At 37.2% G+C, this 12,831-nt stretch overlaps 1 pseudogene; it reads right to left on the bottom strand.

Annotated features, from left to right (window-relative positions):
- Positions 1-2,889: 2,889 nt before the first annotated feature.
- On the bottom strand, positions 2,890-3,775 carry LOC123628876 (annotated as a pseudogene).
- Positions 3,776-12,831: the final 9,056 nt, after the last annotated feature.

Raw genomic sequence — 12,831 nt, 5'->3', positions numbered from 1 at the left:
TGTTTGGTAGCTTGGTTGTCAAAAAAAAAAAACCTTTATAAGATTAAATTTAAATTTTTTTAAGTATCTCAGTACTTAATATGATCTAACATAACATCATGAGCCTTTCATTTTACACTTTAAGTATATTAGACTAGTAATCTAAGTCCTTGAATATTCATTGCAGGTTTTATTACTAACTAGCTATGTGACAGTGAAAAAGTCACGTAATCTTTCTAGCTTTCAGTTTTCTAGTTTATTTCTCAAGGCTCTTTTGATGAATAATCAAGATATTGTATAGTTTCTATGAAGTGTACAGAAAATCTTCATAGAAAATGGAAAACAATGGACAGAGTAGTTAATAACAATTGTTGGTAAGTTGAATGAGGTTTTTATTTAAATTCATTGTGTGGTAAAACTTTTGTAAGTAATCGCTCCCTAGTGTGAACATGGGCATTCTTAAATTGAAATTGTTTCATTTGAACTTATATGCTGTTTTCTAAGGAGGTTATGATGTTTTATAGTTATCAGATGTAAATGAAAAGAAGCAAGTTTTTCAAAGATTCCTAATATTTAATATTTTTTTACTTAAAGCAGTGTATGTAATTAGCATTTACTCCCTAACAAGTAGGGTACACAATAAGGAACAGTTATTGATTTGTTCTTCTTGCAATGCTATTGTATATGCATATGCATTTTCAGAAGATGCTTTATCTCAATACATATCACATGTGCAAAACTCAAGTGTCATCAACACCAAATTATTTGAGTTATTCTTTTCTTTTAATGAATGTGTCAGGTTTAATAACAAAAAGGGAATCAGTTACCAAGGGGCCAAACCTTTTCTGTGTCATTCATATTCCCAACCCAAACACGGCAGTAATATTCTCCAGGGATTAGGGGGTGGGGGGGGTAAACTCTCAACTAATGGATGAGGGGAGCATTGTAGAGAAGAAGGGCATGCCTCTAATCCTTGCTTGGGTAAGGCAAAGACATAAAATGTAACCAAAATGTTTGTAGCCTCATAATATCCTGAAACACAAATAAATAAATGAAAGAGATTAAAAGTCAGTATCCTCTTAAAAAAGATTAGATTACCATATGTGGATGGTTTCATCTCTGGATTATCAGTCCTATTCCAAAGGTCTATGTCTCTCTGTTCTTGTGCCAGTACCATGCTATTTTAGTTACTATAGCCTGACAGTACAGCTTGAAATCTGGTAGACTGATACCTCCCAGTTTGTTCTTTTTACTTAAGATTGCTTTCGCTATATGAGGTCTTCTCTGGTTCCATACAAATCATAGAATTATTTTTTCTAGATCTGTAAAGAATGATGATGGTACTTTGATAGGGACTGCATTAATTCTGTAGATCACTTTAGGTAGTATGGACATTTTAACGATGTTGATTCTACCAATCCATGAGTAAGGTAGATTTTTCCATCTGTTTACATCTTCTACAATTTCTTTTCTTAGTGTTTTGTAGTTCTCCTTGTATATGTCTCTCACAGCTTTCATCGAATATATGCAGAAGATTGAAACTGGATCCCCACCTCTCACCTCTCACAAAAATCAATTCAAGATGGATAACAGACGTAAACCTAAGGCATGAAACCTTAAGAATTTGAGAAGAAGATGTTGGGAAGACCCTTTCAGACATCGGCCTAGGCAAAGAATTTTTGAAGAAGACCCCCAAAGCAATCACAGCAGCAACAAAAATAAATAAATGGGATCCGATCAAATTAAAAAGCTTTTGCACAGCCAAGGAAACTATCATTAGAGCGAATAGACAGCCTAGAGAATGGGAGAAAATACTTGCTCTCTACACATCCAATAAAGGGCTGATAACAAGAATCTATCTAGAACTTTAAAAAATCAACAGAAAAAATCAAACAACCCCATCAATAAATGGGCAAAGGAAATGAACAGAAACTTTTCAAAAGAAGACAGAATAATGGCCAACAAACATATTTAAAAATGCTCAACATCTCTAATCATTAGAGAAATGCAAAACAAAACCACAATGAGATATCACCTAACCCCAGTGAGACTGGCCTCTATCAAAAAAATCCCAAAACAACAAATGCTGGTGAGGATGTGGAGAGATGGGAACACTCTTACACTGCTGGTGGGACTGCAAATTAGTGCAACCTCGGTGGAAAAGAATTTGGAGATACCTCAAAGAGCTAAAAATAGAAATACCATTCGATCTAGCAACAGCACTATTAGGCATCTACCCGAAAGAGCAAAAGACATTCTATAATAAAGACATCTGCACCTGAATGTTTATGGCAGCACAATTCACTGTTGCAAGGATGTTGAAACAACCCAAGTGCCCATCAATTCATGAGCGGATTTTTAAAATTTGGTATATGTATACAATGGAATATTACTCAATTATAAGAAATGACAGTGACCTAGCACCTCTTATATTTTCCTGGATAGAGCTTGAGCCCATTATCGAAGTGAGGTATAACAAGAATGGAATAATAGGCTCCACATGTACTCACCATTAAATTGGCACTAACTGATCAACACTATGGTACTCACACGGTAGTAATATTCTCCAGGGATTAGGGGTTGGGTGGGGGGTAAACTCACAACTAATGGACGCGGTGAGCATTGTAGAGAGGAAGGGCATGCCTCTAATCCTTGCTTGGGTGAAGCAAAGTGATAAAATGTAACCAAAACAGTTTGTACACTCATAATATCCTGAAATAAAAATAAAAAATAGATTCAAAAAGAGATACAAAACTCACCATCTCTTTCATTTGAGAAAAAAAGTGGAGAAACTTGATAAGAAAAAACTAAAATGTTCTTATAGCTACCTGGGTTGGAGATCTTAATCCTTCCACATAGATACCCTCATATCCCCAGGAGGCCATTTGGACTTAAAGCAAACTGGGTCCATTACTCATTCCCTTTCTGGCTCTTCTCGTGGCTTTTCTTCTTTGAGTGGCTCCTGTGTCTGTGATTATGGTGATGACCTCGGGACTTGGAGCGGGATCTGTGCCATCCATCTCGGGACTTGTTGCGGCGATGTCTTGGACTCTTGCTTCCCTGCTTTTCTTGACAGAGGGAGGGGCTTCTCCTTTTGAGAGATGGACTCTGCCTTTTGGGAAACTGGCTTTTACTCCTACTGTAGCTCAATGTAGGAGCTTCTCTGGCGGTGGTCAGGTGATGCCACTCTCTCATCTTCCTCTTCTTCCTCTTCACTGGACTCCACATCATCCATGTCGTCTTCTAGAGCACTAACTCGAGGCTTCAATTGCTCAGCTTCCTCCAGCACATTGCGTTTCTGTAGCCAGGGCAAAATGATATCATACACTCTCTTGCTGTGCAGTAGTTCATCAATAAACTCATCTACATGTATCAGTTCGAACTCCCCATTTCGGTTCTGGCTCCTGATTTTTCCATAGTCATTGTACAAAGGCTCCAAGTACTTGTAGCAAGCAATTGCAGTCCCTGTCAGCCTCAGGTAAAATGCCTCCAATATGCAGACATACTTGAAATCTTCATTTTTGATGAACTCTACAATGGTATCCTTCGTGGGTTGAATTTGAAGCATCTTCAAGGTTAAACACAGAAAGGGAGTTGGTTTTATATTGCCACCATAAACGCCACCCACAAATCTTAACTTCATGGCTTTATCCACTACAAGTTCAGCCGTAAGTCCAAAGCACTCATCTTTCCAGTAGTTGGACTCATAGATTCATGTTCGAATGAACTTCTCCACCAGATACTGAGGGTTGGTGCCATGGATGCTGTGTGCATCCTTCGCAAGATGGTTTGCCATTTTAGAATGCCTTCGGTTCTATTTCCCTCGAGTCCTTTAATGCGTCACATCCAGATTTAAAAAAAAACAAAACCGAGGTGTCACAGAGAAAGGCTGGAGAAGTCTCACTAAACAGTTTGGGCAACCCTCTTGAAACTGGAGACTCTGTAATGTAAGGAACTTACTCTGTGAACCACATCACCGATAGAATCAACGTGAGTTATTCTTTACTAAACTTATTTGTATTTGCAAGAATTGTGGTTTTTGAGAGCACCCAGGAAGTAACTCAGGCCAACCATGATGGCTTAAAATGGGGCCACTTTATTAGGGCAGTAATATGGTGAATGGACAAAAGATAAAATGTTTTCCAAAATAAATGTTCATGTAATTTTCACTACCTGAGTTCCTTGTTGAAGCAAGGTTAAGAAGTTAGGATAACATTCTTCCTGAATTGTGAGCCTAGTGCCACCAGACCTTCAAAAGTTGAGCAGAAAAGCAGCTCGGCTTTTGTCTTCCTACTGTCATTAAAAGCATCTCTGCTTCTCTTCCCCTTACTTGTATCCATGGGAGTCTCATCACATCAAGAACTTTACCTGTCACTGTAATGCATTTCAGATGCAGGTGTCTAAATTTTTCCTTTTCCACTTTTTTATTTCAGGCAGTGTAGTAAATTTAGACTTCCTATGGAGAGGACATCATATAAATAAAATGATGTCTCAGATCTTCATATACATGTCTCTATGTTAGTGTCTGCTGGTTTTGTTTTGAATTATGGGTATACTCGCTATTAATAGAGCCAGAGAATATGGCAAAAATCCAACTTCCTACACATTTCTGTTTAATATGCAAAATCAATCCTTTTTCTGCCCTGTTCTTTCCTACCTTCTCCTCCTGTGTCTCTTCCATCCTCATAATGGTGTTAAGAATTGGTATAATTTCATTAATTAGAGGTTATGCAAATTAATAGAGAAGGTTTTCTTTTGATGGCCCAGATAATGTGAAAGAGAATCACTTTCTCACTGTAAACTAATCTGTAATGACAGACAATGTCATTTGTGTCACTGATAGCTTTTTATGCTAGCTTTAGCAACACTTGTCCTACTGGATTGAGTTTGTTTTCTACTCATGGAAACGATATTTAGTCATGACCACCTTTTTTATAGAAGTTGAATGGAGTAGATGATTAGTATTGGAAGTAAGACGTCCTCCCTTTCCAGAAACTTCCTGTGCTCAGGACCAATACAGATTGATTTCACTCTGGTATGTCTTCAGTAATAGAACAGTGCCTACAACTATGGTGTACTTATACAAATTAATGAGTCAGTGGAGAATTAAAGGCACAGAGGAAAGGATCTTTTCTCTGTTATTTACTCAATGAAGTATATTTTGAAAGGTTGCTATTACGCCTTGGTTGCATTCTTAGTCTGATGCAAGAAGTCAATGAGGCAAGTTTACAAGTGTTCATGAACTGTCTACTATGTTCTAGGTTCTCTGCTAAGTGCCGTGCCAGATACAAAGCAATAATTTTGACATTTCAAGTGTTAACTTTATGTGCGTCAGACTTTCAGTGCAATACAAATTCAGAGAAGAGAAATTTAGTGCAGTCTGTAGTATTTATGGATAGCTTTGTAGAGGAGTGAGACACTGGGGCTTGAGGAAAATCTACAATCTAAAGAGATAGAGAAGAGGAATAAAACTATTCCGCTTGGACAGAATGACATAATGAAAGTCTCAGACTTTATTTGATAGACAAGAAGAAATTATTTGAGGATTTTAAGCAGCTATGTGACATGATAAAATGGTATTATTGGAAGGATTGAAAGTGGCTGGAGGGTGAAGGTTTGTCATTTAGAAGGTTATCATAATAAGCTATCAATCACTTAAACAAATGGCCAGTGCATGTTTTGTATCCATACAAGGCTGAAATCAGTGAAAGAACTAGTTGTTTTGAAATTAACTGACTTGGAACCATTGTGAAAACAACCAATTTGATTGAATTCACTTGTTTTTCTCCAAATCAGCTCATTATTACAGAAGCACTATGTGTTAATTACACTCAGGAAAAATCACTTAAGCTTGTTGTCTCATGGCTTAAAGGCAAACCAGCTTGTAGATTACCTAAAAATTTGGCTTTTCAGTTGGAAGTTTCAGTGTTGTGTCAATACAGCCTTTTAAGAGTTGCATAGATATTGGCAGGCAGTACTAAGATATGTTAGAATTACTAGGTGTTAGGAAACAGACTTAAGTTATCACCCATAGCAAAATAAACCCTTGAGCAAAGAAGTGACAAGACACCATATAGTATATTTTATTAAACAATTTTCAGTGGTTTAGAATTTATTAACTTATAAATTAAAAATTACAGATTGGAGAATGGATGAGAAGGAAAAAGTGACCTAAAGGCACTTTTCATATATAATGTTTAAAATAATCCACATTGAAGAACATAGCTATTGTTAGGAAATATGCTTTTCTGAAGAGAAGCAGTACATTTGTCAAAATCATATTCCAAAGGGTTATTATTAGGCTAAACATTAAGCAAAACTCATGGATATTTGTTAAACCTTTATTTTTGAAGATCTGAATGTCATGGCAAACTTATATTTCCTGAAGGAACATGAACTCCTCTATTATTAAAAATACTCTAGAACATCTTTATATTTGCTCCTCATAGCCAACCGAAATATAATAGTTACACTGATGTCTCTTGATCATTAGCTATTAATGCTTTCTAGCTAACTATTTTGATGACCTTGACAATGCTAAGTAAGTTATCTGGTTGTGACAACCTTTGGCAAGAGTGGCTTACTGGCTGATGACATAGATCCTAGGATGATTGGGGCAATATCAGGCAAGAAAGTCCCTTTGAGAAAAGAACCACTTCTCTGTGACAGTTCTTGCCCAACAAGCACACACTGCCACTATTGACTATAGCTTCCAGATACTAGCTCACAAATAATAGCTATATCAGTAATATAGCATCCAGAGAGACTCGAGGCATGAATGCCACTTAAGAGGCCATTGGCACAGCCCAAGAAAAAGTTGATGGTGGCCTGAATAAAGGTAGTGGCAATGGGGGCAGCAAGGGGTGGGCATATGGTTGAGACATTGTGATGGTTGAATTTTCAAGTGTTGGTAACTCTAGGAAGATGTGCTAAGAGTAAGAAGAGGGAGGGTCGGAATGACTCCAATGCTTCAATTTTGGGCAACTGGTAGCGTGGGTGCTATTAAATGAAATTGGGGAATCAGGGTGTAGAGTAGGTTTGTGGTGGGAAAAGATGTTCTATTCTGGACATGTTGTCTTTGCAGTGTCAAAAGAGGCAACTGTTGAGACTGTGAAGTTGGGGTTGGGAAAGAGATTGGGGCTGCAGATGAAGTTATTGGAGTCACCAGTATCTTCAGAATTTAGATGCAAATTGAAGCTGTGGCAATGGATACAAGTACACATGGAAAGAATATAGAGAACCAACAAAACAAAATAAAATGGGCTAAGGAGAAGACCTGAGGTGCTGGTGTAGGAATAAAAGTAGCCAATGAAAGAGTTAAAGAAGGGGCAGTCAGATAGAAGAATTATAATGAGGATAATATAATGTTTTGGTATCTAGAGGAAGAGAGACAAGAGGTGTGGAGTCATTGGTACCGTGAGATATTGTAGAAAATTTGAAGAGGCTGAAAATTGAAAAAAGGCACTTGGATTTGGCACACTGGCAAACTTTATTTAAGAAGCAATTTCAGTGAAGTGGAAAGAGCACATATCAGATTGCAGTGAGTTACTGAGGAAGTAGAAGTAGGAGATACATTCTGTGTCACACATCGTCAGTGATAGGAGCTACACTGATGAAGTAAAAAGAAATACGAAAATTGTTTTAGCTTTATGGATTTTAATTCTGAGAGTGTACAAATGCTTCATTAGGTGGCATCCCCAGTCCATATGCTTATACACAATGAATCTAGTGTAGCTCTTCCATCCACAATATTTAGAGTAGTTTGCCCCTAATAATACCAATATGGCTGCAACAGCTTCAGGCATGACAACTTCATACACCAATGCAGAAAGGGGAAGAAAAAAGAACTATTTGTTTCTTTTGACTCTTTAAGTAAGAAATATTTTTCACCCCTTTGCCCCAAGATTTCCCCTTACATCTCACTGGCCAAAATTAGGTAACATGAATCTTTCTTTTGCTAGCCAATCACTGGCCAAAAAGCAAGTAATTACCGTAATCCACTTACACTAACCAAGATTAACACCCTGTGATTGAGCCTGGATCTGGGGATGAAGCTTCAGCTAGGACTGGGGCTGGGGCTGGAGCTGGGGCTAGATTTTCTTTTTTTAAATAGCTTTATTGAGATACAATTCACATACAATAAAATTCACCCATTTAAATTGTACAATTCAATCGCTTTGGGTCTGTTCACAGAGTTGTACATCCATCACCACAGTCAATTTTGGAACAATTTCACTATCCCTAAAGGAAATCCCATACCCATTAAATAGTCACTCTCCATTCCCCCTTCTCCCAGCCCCTGGCAAACACTGGTATCCTTTCTATCTCTATAGATTTTCCTATTCTGAATATTTCATATAAATGGAATCACAAAATGTGTAGCCTGTGATGACTGGATTCTTTCACTTAGCATAATGTTTTCAAGGTTCATCCACACTGTAGCAGGTATTAGCACTTCATTGCTTTTTATGGCTGTACAGTTGTCCGTCTGTATCCACGGGTTCTGCATCTGTGGATCCAACCAACTGCAGATCAAAAAGTTAAAAAAAAACAGTAAAAATTAACAACAATAAAAAATAATACAAATAAAAACCAATACAGCATGATAGTTATTTATGCAGCATTTATACTGTATTAAGTAACATAAGTAATCTAGAGATGATTTAAAGTATACAGGAGGATGTATGTAGGTTATATGCAAATACTATACCATTTTATGTAAGGGCCTTGAGCATCCTCAGATTTGGGTATCTGAGGGGTCCTGGAACCACCCCCATGGATTCTGAGGGATGATTGTATAATATTCTATTGTATGGATACATTTTGTTGATATATTTGTCAGTTGATGGGCATTTGGGTTGTTTCTACCTTTTGGCTATGGTAAAAATGCTGCTATGAACATTTGTATACAAGCGTTTGCGTAAGCGTATGTTTTCAATTCTCTTGTGTATATACGTAGGAATGGAATTGCTGGGTCATCTGGTAACTCTATGATTAACTTTTTGAGGAACTGCCAAATTGTTTTCCACAGTGATTGAACAATTTTACATTCCCATCAGCAATTTAGGAATGTCCCATCCCAATTTCTCTGCATCCTCTATAACATTTATTATCTTTTTTATTATAGCTATCATAGTGAATGTGAAGTGGTATCTTACCATGGTTTTGTAGTCTCTCCTAAAGCATATGAACATGTGGAAGAACAAGGATACCCGAACAAATCTGGAATGATGTTACTGAGAAAGGAGGGGGAATTGGCTGTTATAAGCCAATAATGGGGTCTGATCACAAATAAGTACAAAAATGTTTTTATTTAACTTAATTTGATAACCTTATTGATGTTACTTTAACTTCACACTTGATACATTTCTTGAATTCTCAGAATTTTTCAGTTACTGACTCAGGAAAGACTCAGTATAGTAAACAAGCACATCTGGATATAATAATTCTATAATTAAAGTATGGTATGGAAAATATAACTCTTCAAATTCATTTGGGCTCATCTATTATTTACCCTGATGAATGATATGGATGGTAGAATAGATGATTGGTGCTATCATTTCTTAGAAGATCACAATATTTGTCAGGCCCATTTATCCCAAAACTGAATGTTGGGTTTGGTGAAGAACAGCAAATAATCAAATTTTTTCGACACATAATCATGGGCATAAGAAGAATTACTCATGAGTTGGGTGTGTGAGTCCTACAAATCCATAGGCCAATGCTGAGCTCAGTCTGAGAGTTTCAAGGGAGCAAGGGTGAGAAGACGCTAGTTAAGGGGCTTAAAAACCAAAAGTGAGAGTTTATAACAGCATTTTTCTGATTAGCAATCACATGCCCATAGAGTTGTTGTGTGGACCTCCCTAACCATTTGTGGGCCATTGTGCCCAATTTCTTTTTTAACTCAATACAGTTCCCTAATGGTTAGTTGTGCCCCTTTTGGTTCTCAAAATCTCACTTCATCATGTGCTCATGGACTGTTTCTGGCTTTGCTCTCCTGAACAGTTTAGATCTCTGAAAATTGATTCTAACATTCCTTATTTATTTATATATTTTTTATTATTATTATTTTGAGACAGGGTCTCTCTGTGTCACCCAGGCTACAGTGCAGTGGCACGATCATAGCTCACTGTAACATTGAACTCCTAGGCTCAGGTTGATCCTCCCACCTCAGACTCCTGAGTAGCTGGGACTACAGACGTGTGCCACCATACCCAGCTAATTTTTAAATCTTTTGTAGAGATGGGGTCTTGCTATGTTTCCCAGGCTGGTCTCAAACTCCTATCCTCAAGTGATACTCCTGCCTCGGCCCCCTAAAGTGCTGGGATTACAGGCATGGGCCACCCCACCTGGCCACATTCCTTATTTAAATAAGCATATTTATTTGTGATCAGACACTGCTATTTGTCTGTGCAACAACCATTTCCTCTTCCTTCGTTGTTAACATTATATCAGATTTTTTCAGGTATTCTAGAATTACAGGTACATAGTCATACTTTATTTTGTAAATAAATGAAAGGGAATTTATAAGTCATTTAGTCTGCATTTTCTAACTATGGGTGGGTAATTTGCCGACTAATACCATATGGGTCCTTGCTCTCTCTTGGGAATCTGTTAAATCAGCATCTCTAGGAGTGGAACTCAAACACTGGTACTTTACAAGCTCCCAAGAGTAATTAAAATGTCCATCTAGTGTTGAGAACGTTTGGGCTAGAGTAACTTCCCAAAAAACTGCTTTGAGAAGTGTGGGTGTTAATGCCATAAAGGGCTATGCTTTAGTATAACCCTAAATTTTTCTGGTTGATATCATGCAGACAACCATGATCCTCTATCTCTGCTCTAGAATTCTCCTTGATACCTTTATAAAGACCACCTTGACTGGGAAGGACCATGATTGACTTTGATAGTTTGCATGATTTTTAAAACCATATTTATTATCTATATCAGGATGTAGGTAAGAACATACACAAAAAAATTCCTTCTCCATAAATTTAATGCCTCTATTTTTAGTTTAGGGATATATATCCTAGAAAGTCAAATATCTTCACATTGTTGTGATATATACAGTATACATTTGGTTTAAAAGATGGGTTTTCAGAATACTGAAGCAGATCGAATATTCTTCCCTTTTACCTTTAATCAGCTAGCGAGTTTGTTCAAATGATGACACTTTTCCCCTGATTTAGTGAGATTATTTTTCAGATATGTGTTCAAGTGAGGTGTTTTGGGAAACATTTAGGAATATCCAGGTTTTTTTTTTTGCATGAATTGTATTCTAATTAGGCTCTGAATAACAAGAATGCATTTTTATACCTCAGTTTTGGATCCTTTCACTTTAGGAATGCATTCTAAACAGGGCCATCAGTGTTGAATTCATAATACAAAGTTATTTGGAAATTGAGGCACGTAAGTTTGTTCCCACCAAATAGACTTGTTGGGAGGTCAGCCATTCTTGGAAATTGCTCCCAGAGAAACCAATCATCATCAAGTTTTATTACATGTGCATGGTGTAAAGTGCTCCAGAATATATAACAGTAACAAAAATATGGTATCAGTCAATGGATACAAAAGCATATGTAATGTATAAGTGTCTATCTGCATTCAGCATTGTGCTGAGCAGTTGGATTGTGACCTGGTGCTGTCACATATTGTTAAGCTACGTTGCATATTGGGGTGATTGCTGTAATAATCTAGTTAAACAGAAGCAGAAAACTATCCCAGAGCTTCTAATATAAGGCAAATAGCTTATGTCTACATGTATGACCATGCAACCATTTTCTAAGTGATTAAGTAAAAATGATCAGCTAGACCAGCGATTCTCAACTCTGGCTGCATATTAGGATCAGCTGGGGAGATTTTTTAAAAATAATGATAGCCAGTCTCCACTCTCACATATTCTGATGCAATTGGTCTGGAGTGGGGCCCAGGCGTCAGGCATCAGTATTTTTTTAAGTCCCCTAGGTGATTATAACATGCTACCAAAGTTGAGAATTACTGAACTTGACCATATACATTGTGAGGATAGGGGCCATCATGTGTCTTGTTTACTGCTACACTCCTTGTGGCCAGGCCAGTGCCTGGCACATTGTAGTTCAATTAAGTATTTTTTTCATGCAAAGTAAGCTGTAGAATTGGTAGAGAGCTCAGTTATTCAGGCATTCAAATAGCAACATTTGCTAAATGTTTAGAGTAGTTAGAGGCTGGTGGCTTGTTACAAAGGACATGATCTAACAAAAGCCCTCCAGGTGTTTGTAATCTACATATAACTACTAGTTTCCCATGTTTTCCTTTTTGTGTGGTCCCCTTGCTCCTAACTCCATTCAAAATGTGAACAAATATTACTGCAGGTGGGTCTGCTTTTTCTTTTCATAATAATATGAAGAGGAGGAAGGCAAAAATGTGTTGAGTAAACAGAGGAACAGAACTTTGTGGCATTTTAAAGGTAGATTCCCAGTCTGTTAGCACAGTGAGGTCTCTGGGTTATACTCTTGTTGTAACTTCCTACTTTGAGATCTAGTTTACTCTTAATTGCATCTCAGAAACTTTTCCAAACAGAAAACTCTCTAACTAGTTTCCATCTCTTACTCTTTGTCATGACTTCAATGACTGATGACTTTGGAGTCTTATCCCAAACCCCAGGGTTATGACTCCAATTTAAATATGTAAATTTAAGAAATGTAAAGCCAGTGCCCCTTTTTTAGTGTAGATTGGCTCCAAATGCTGGCATAGCTGGGATTTGATAATTACTTTGGCCTATAGTAAATCTAGTTGGGTAGTGAATCAAGTAACATTTAACTAATTAATTATATTTTCTTTTTATTAATTCCATGTTTGCAATTGAGTTGAGTTATG

Source organism: Lemur catta, chromosome X (assembly GCF_020740605.2).
Source record: "Lemur catta isolate mLemCat1 chromosome X, mLemCat1.pri, whole genome shotgun sequence".
In the NCBI taxonomy this organism is placed as follows: Eukaryota; Metazoa; Chordata; class Mammalia; order Primates; family Lemuridae; genus Lemur; species Lemur catta.
The sequence above is the reverse complement of the archived record's forward strand: the minus strand, read 5'-3'. Positions and strand labels throughout refer to the sequence as shown.